Source organism: Cetorhinus maximus, chromosome 23 (genome assembly GCF_964194155.1).
Source record: "Cetorhinus maximus chromosome 23, sCetMax3.hap1.1, whole genome shotgun sequence".
NCBI classification, from domain to species: domain Eukaryota; kingdom Metazoa; phylum Chordata; class Chondrichthyes; order Lamniformes; family Cetorhinidae; genus Cetorhinus; species Cetorhinus maximus.
In genome coordinates, this window is record NC_135901.1 from 25116652 (window position 1) to 25124345 (window position 7694).

Genomic DNA, 7694 nt, shown 5'->3' on the forward strand with positions numbered 1-7694 from the left:
CCTCTAGAAATGAAACCAAGTGCTTATAGCTCTTTTAAATGTCTCTATCAACCTGCGTCACCAACTTTTCGCCATTGGCGTTTCATTCCTGTCTGCTCCACTTGATAATTTGGTGTTGAAAATTGGGTAGCACATTCACTTCCGCTCCGTCCCGAGGCCGAGTTCCTCCTTGCAAGTCTCCTTCCGCTCTTCCTTCCCTGCAGCATCCACAGAGCGGAGAGTCTCACTCCGGTAGAGAGAGACGTTCTCGATCATTCAGGGGTGCACTAGTGCTGCCTGTACCGAACTCTCAGCACAGCCTGTCTCTCCCTTACACACACACATATACACACACACACGCACCATCAGAGACCTGCTCTCCTCAACATCATCCCTCTCCCTGACAGCTTGATGTTCTCTCACATTAAGCCAGACACCCAATCGGAATACAACTCAACAGACCAGAAATTAATTCCCCCAGCTAACCATTGCAGTCCTGGGGAGGGGTTTAAGAGTTGAGGGATCCCGCCTGTGGCTTCACACGTCCATCACTCGCCTCTTAGCAGCAGATAAGGGTTTAGTGAGAAATCGAAGTACAGCCAGAATTAAACATTTAGCAAGGAGAGAGAATATTAAATTCGCTAAGTGTCTGTCGACTACCACTGGGTCTCACCGTGTTTCACCTTACCATTTATCTGTTTAATCCATTGGTTTCCTGCAACGAAGGGACGCCACCAAATTTATGAGAATTAGAGCACAGGTGGAGGCCATTCGGCCCATCGTGCCTGTGCTGGTTCTTTGAAAGGTCTATCCAATTAGTCCAACTGTCCCCCCTGCTCTTCCCCCCACGGCCCTGCAAGTATTTTCCCCTTCAAGTAGATGAAGTAATTAGTTACAAGTTAGCTAATCTTAGGCAGGTAATTAGCAAGTGCTACAACTTTTAGACACAGTGATCCCGGACGAGAGCAGGAATACCCAGCTCTCACTCCTAGAGCCATAGAAGGTCTTGCATTTGTCTAGCGCCTTTCACTGCTTAAGAACGTCCCAAAGAACATCACAACCAATTATATTACTTCCTGAAATGTTGTCCCTGTTGCAATGAGACACCATTTTGTGCACTGCAAGCTCCCACAAAGAGCAACGTGATAATGACCCAGATCATCGGTTGGGGATAAATATTGGCCCCAGGACACCGGGGAGAACTTCCCCCTGTTCTTCTTCCAAATAGCGGCCATGGGATCGTTTATATCCACCAGAGAAAGCAAACGAAGTGGTGGTTTAACGTATCACCTGATAAACGTCTCCAGCCGTGCAGCACTCCCTCAGTGCTCACCATCCGACATTGCAGCATTCCCTCAGTACTGACCCTGCGACAGTGCGGCACTACCTCAGCACTGACCCTCCGACAGTACAGGGCTCCCTCAGTACTGTCCCTGCGACAGTGCAGCACTCCCTCAGTACTGACCCTCCAACAGTACAGCACTCCCTCAATACTGACCCTCTGACAGTGCAGCGCACCTTCATTACTGACTATCCAACAGTGCAGCTCTCCGTTGGCACTGACCCTCCAACAGTGCCGTGCTCCCTCAGTACTGATCCTCCGGCAGTATAGCACTCCCTCAGTACTGACTCTCCGACAGTGCAGCGCTCCCTCAGTGCTGATGCTCCAACAGTGCAGCGCTCTCTCAGTACTGACCCTCCCTCAGTTGGGAGAAATGGATTTTCATTCATGAGCTACTAGCACCAACAATGGGGAAAGAGGGAACAACAGCATTGGGGTGGCCTTCACTTAAACCATACTGGGATCAGTGCCCAGGTGAATCACATAGCTGGGCTGTAGAGTGGGCTTTAAACTAAATAGTGGAGGAGGGGGCACGTTTGGGATGAAGGGAAAGTTAGAAAGTTGATGGGAAAGGACAAGGCAATAGTGCAGGCTAGCAATATGGATAATGATAACCAGAGTGTGATAGGAAGGAACAGAATGTAGAAATATAAGAGTGCAACAGCAAACAGGGTCAGAGTAGGGAAAACTGACAGAAAGACAGGTTTAAAAGCTCTTTATCTGAATGCTTCAGCATTTGTAACAAGATGTATGAATTGATGGAAGAAATAGAAATAAAGGTGTATGATATCACAGCCATTACAGGGATGTGTTTGCAACGTTATTAAGGTAGGGGGCTGAATATTCAGGAGTATTTGACATTTCTGAAGGAATGAACAAAATGAAAAATTCAAGGGGTTAGGTATGGTAATAAAGGCTGAAATCAGTACAGTCATGAGAAATGATCTTGGCTCAGAAGATGAAGATGGGGAATCAGCTTGTTTGGAGATAATACAAGTAAGGGTAAGAAGCCACTGTTGGGAGTATTTTATATGTCACCGAGCGATCATAACATGAAAGAATGTTATATTCAATTTGACGATGAGAAACAGGGTCTGAAACAGTGTCTTAAAGTTAAATAAAGGCAACTACAAAGGTCTGAACTCAGAGTTTGGCAGCAGTGGACCAGAAAAATATGTTGAAAGATAAGGCTGTATATAGGGAGTGGCAGATATTTAATTCATAACTCTGAACAACAATGTATTCCATTGACAAAGAATGACTCTATGAGAAGGATGCATAATCCATAGTTAACTAAGAAACTTAAGTATGGCCACGGGGGAGGTGCCAGGGGACTGGAGAACAGCTAATGTGGTTCCGCTATTTAATAAGGGTTGTAGAGATAAGCCAGGGAACTATAGGCTAGTGAATCTCACGTCAGTGGTAGGGAAACTATTGGAGAAAGTTCCGGAGGAGAGTGCCTATCTCCACGTAAAGAGGCAAGGTTTGATCAGGGATAGTCAGCATGGCTTTGTCAGAGGGAGGTCATGCCTAACAAATTTGATTGAATTTTTTGAGGAGGTGACCAGGTGTTTAGATGAGGGTAGTGCGGTTGATGTAGTTCATATGGATTTCAGCAAAGCTTTTGACAAGGTCCCACATGGGAGACTTATAAAGAAGGCAAATGTACATGGGATACAGGGTAATTTGATAAGGTGGATTCAAAATTGGCTTAGTTGTAGGAGACAGAAGGTGATGACAGAAGGCTGCTTTAGTGACTGGAAGCCAGTGTCCACAGGGATCTGTGCTGGGTCCCCTATGAGTCGTCATTTATATAAATGACATCGATGACTATGTGGGGGGTAGGATTACTAAGTTTGTGGATAACACAAAGATTGGCCGGGTGGTTAACAGTGAGGTTGAGTGTCTTGGACTACAGGAAGATATAGAAGATGGTCAAATGGGCAGATAAGTGGCAGATGGAATTTAACCCCAAAAAGTGTGAGGTGATACACTTTGGAAGGAGTAATTTCACAAAGAAGTATTCAATGAACGGCATGACACTATGAAGTTCTGAGGAACAAAGAGACCTTGGTGTGTGTGTCCATAGATCTCTGAAGGCACAGGGGCGTGTTAGTTGGGTGGTGAAAAAAGCACATGGGACGCTTGCCTTTATCAATCGAGGCATAGATTACAAAAGTAGGGAGATCATGTTGGAGTTGTATAGAACCTTGGTGAGGCCACAGCTGGAGCACTGTGTGCAGTTCTGGTCGCCACATTAAAGGAAGGATGTGATTGCACTGGACGGGGTACAGAAGAGATTCACCAGGATGTTGCCTGGTATGAAACATTTAAGTTATGAAGAGAGGTTGGGTAGACTTGGGTTGTTTTCGTTGGAGCAGAGAAGACTGAGGGGCGACCTGATCGAGTGTACAAGATTATGAGGGGCATGGACAGGGTGGATAGGAAGCAGCTGTTCCCCTTAACTGAAGGGTCAGCCACGAGGGGACATAAGGTCAAGGTGAGGGGAAAGGAGGTTTAGGGGGGATGTGAGGAAAAACTTTTTTACCCAGAGGGTGGTGACAGTCTGGAATGCACTACCTGGGAGGGTGATGGAGGCGGGTTGCCTCACATCCTTTAAAAAGTACCTGGATGAGCACTTGGCATGTCATAACATTCAAGGCTATGGGCCAAGTGCTGGTAAATGGGATAAGGTAGGTAGGTCAGGTGTTTCTCACGTGTCGGCGCAGACTCAATGGGCCAAAGGGCCTCTTCTGCACTGTGTGATTCTGTGATGAATCACCAGGATATTCACACTGGGGAAAGGCCATTCGTCTGTTCAATCATAAGATTGAATTCACTCATTCATCCAATCTCCAGTGGCAGTTCACACTGGGCTGAGGCTGTTCGTCTGCTCCATGTATCAGAAAGGATTCGCTCAGTCATTTAAACTTCCAACACATCAGCGAGGTGTGTGTGTGTGTCTGAGCACATGGGTGTGCATGTGTTTGAGTTTGTGTGTGTGTGTGTGTGCTGCTTCTCATTAGCTGTAACACAAACCATCCTCTCCAAGCAGATGATGTTCCATCGAGCGATTTGAATGGTACCATTCAGGGATTCCTCTTCCAGGGTGAAACCACAGGCTGACTGCGTCCTGCGGTAAAACCTGACATCTACACAACCAGTAAAATAAAAGCAAAATACTCGGATGCTGAAAATCTGAAATAAAAACAGAAAATGCTGGAAAAAACTCAGTCTTGCAGAATATGTGGAGAGAGAAACAAAGTAAACGTTTCGAGTCTGTATGATGCTTTGAAGAAGAGTCATATGGATTCAAAACATTAACTCTGCCTCTCTCTCCACAGATGCTGTTAGGCCTGCTGAGTGTTTCCAGCATCTTCTGTTTTTACCTTCACAACCAGACCTCACTTCTCCTGGAACAACATTAAGTGTCCGTTGTTTTCCAGATCCCTTTCTTTCCCCTCACTATGACCCTTAGATTTTTCACAGCTTCCTTGTGTGCATCATCCTCCAGAAAATGAACGGGACCAGCCATATAAATACTGTGGCGACAAGATCAGGTCAGAGGTTGGGAACTCTGTGCAGAATAGCCCACCTCATGACTCCCCAAAGCCTGTCCATATTCTACAAGGCACAAGTCAGGAATGTAATGGAATACTCTCCACTTGCCTGGATGAGTGAAACTCCAAAAACATTCAAGATTTTCCACACCTTCCAGGACAAAGCAGCCTGCTCGATTAATAGCCCATCCACCACCTTCAACATTCACTCCATCCACAACCGATGCACAATGGCAGCAATGTGTACCATCTACAAGATGCACCACAGCAACTCACGGAGGCTCCTTTGACAACACCTTCCAAGCCTGTGACCACTACCACCGAGGACAAGGACAGCAGATGCATGGATATACCACCACCTGGAAGTTGCCCCCCAAGCCACTCACCATCCTGATTTGGAAATATACCACCGTTCCCTCACTGTCATTTGGTCAAAATCCTGGAACTCCCTCCCTAAAAGCACTGTGGGTGTACCTACACCACATGGACTGCAGCAGTTCAATAAGCTGGTTCACCACCACTTGCTCAAGGGCAATTAGGGATGGGCAATAAATACTTAATGCCCAAATCCCATTAATGAATAAAAAAGTCCAATGTCTCCACTTTAAACACTTCCATTGGTCTTACTAACAGGTAGCAATGGTATTGCTGTTATCACAGGAATCAGTTCTGAAAAACTGCCACTCTGACGTTAAGGCTTCCTGGAGTAAGATACTGATCCACATCCCTATCCGTGTTCCAGATTTTAAATTGATTATTCAATGTAGTAAACATATCTAATTTAATTCAGTTCTGAAGAAGAGTCATATCGGATTCAAAACATTAACTCTGTTTCTTTCTCCACAGATGCTGCCAGAACTGCTGAGTTTTTCCAGCACTTTATTTTTATTTCAGATTTCCAGCATCCTCAGTAATTTGCTTTTATATATCTTTTAACCCCTTTACGTCTGATTGTTAATATCTATTAGCACTGCCAGAGATTGTCTTTGAGATTAGTTGTTTATTTATAATCTGTGGTGTTCTGAAAGTCACCTTTCTCCCTAACCTGTCATAACCCGTCTTGCCGGTTCATTTATTGAAACCAGGGACTCTCCTTGGTCAAAGGTGACATTCCTTCGCTGCCCAGTTATTGCTTTAAGTCAGCCCTTGAATTGATTGTGCTTTTATCCTCATGTTACCGCAGTTCACTAACAAATGTTGAACTATTTGCTCCACACCAACAGGGTTCATCTGTTTAAAGTTACAAACAGAAAGGTCCAGTTTTCTCCTGGAGTTTGAGACAAATCAGCTTTCAAAATGATGCGGCATTTCAGCCAGTGAGCGGGATCTGGGCTCAGCCCCGCCCCTCATTCACTCCGATTGGCTGGAGGATCAGCAGCTTCCGCCACAGCCCCGTCCCCTCTTCCTATTGGTCCGCAACTGCCGTCCACCAGACGGGCTATGTGATCTAGAGCATGCGCAGTGCGAGTGACGTACATGGACGGACTTTGTTCGTCGCATCTTCAGGCGGTGATTATTAGATGACACAGTGGCGTTATTAGGGGCCGTGGGTGGGCGGGAAGGTTTCATGAACACCCATTGTAGGCGAGAAATTCCAACCAAGAGGCTACCGGCCCCGCGGCTACACCGAGCGGGAGCTATGGGCCCTTCCCCGGTTATGAAACCCGGGTTAACGGTCTCCACCTTTATCAGGGGCAAAGAACAGCAGAACGCATGCGCAGCCGCCATCTTTCTAGGGGGTAACTTGTAGCAGGGCGCATGCGCTTTCATCACTGTCTCTGGCTGCAGGAACATGTGAATGAGGAGCAGGAGCAGACCATTCGGCCCCTCCAGCCTGCTCCACCATTCAATAAGATCATGGCTGATTGTAACCTAAACCCCACATTCCTGCCTACCCCAGATAACCTTCCACCCTCTTTGCTTGTCAGGAATCTATGTAGCTCTGCCTTAAAAATAAAAGACTGCTTCCACCGCCTTTTGAGGATGAGAGCTCCAAAGACTCACAACCCTCTGAGAGAAAAAAACTCCTCATCAGTGACCCCTGGTTCTAGATTCTTCCACAAGAGGAACCATCCTCTCCACATCCACTCTGTCAAGGCCCCTCAGGATCTTGAACAAAAGTGAAAGTACCTGGAAAAACTCAGCAGGTCTGACAGCATCTTCGGAGGGGGATAGAGTTGATGTTTCGAGTCCGTATGACCCTTCATCAGACCCTTCCCTCAGGATCTTAAAGGTTTCAACCAAGTCACCTCTTACTCTCCTAAACTTCAGTGGACACAAGCCTCGCCTGTCCAACCTTTCCTCTTAAGGCAATCTGCCCATTCTTGGTATTAATCTGGTAAACCTTCTCTGAACTGCTTCTAATGCATTTATATCCTCCTTCAAATAAGTAGATCAAAACTGTACACTACTCCAGATCTCTCACGAGTGTCCTGTACAACTGAAGCATAGCCTCCCTACTTTTGTATTCGATTTCCCTCACAATAAACAATAACATTGTTAGCTTTCCTAATTACTTGCTTACCTGAGAGAATGTTGTGAATTTCTATCCTGGACTGACAGGGATGGATTTTGCAAACTCCCTTTCCAGGGGGTGAGATGGGAAGGATTTACACACAGCAAACTCAAATTGAGAGATATGTTTGTCATCTCTGATATAGGTCTTTAAAATTCTGGGTTGGGCAGGTAATGTGGACAGAATGTCTAACTAATTGAAGGTCTAACCAATACTGTGGGCCATGAATACACAATAGATATGAATAAATCCAAGAAGAACACAGGAGATATATGTTTCCCCAGACAGCTATGAAAAT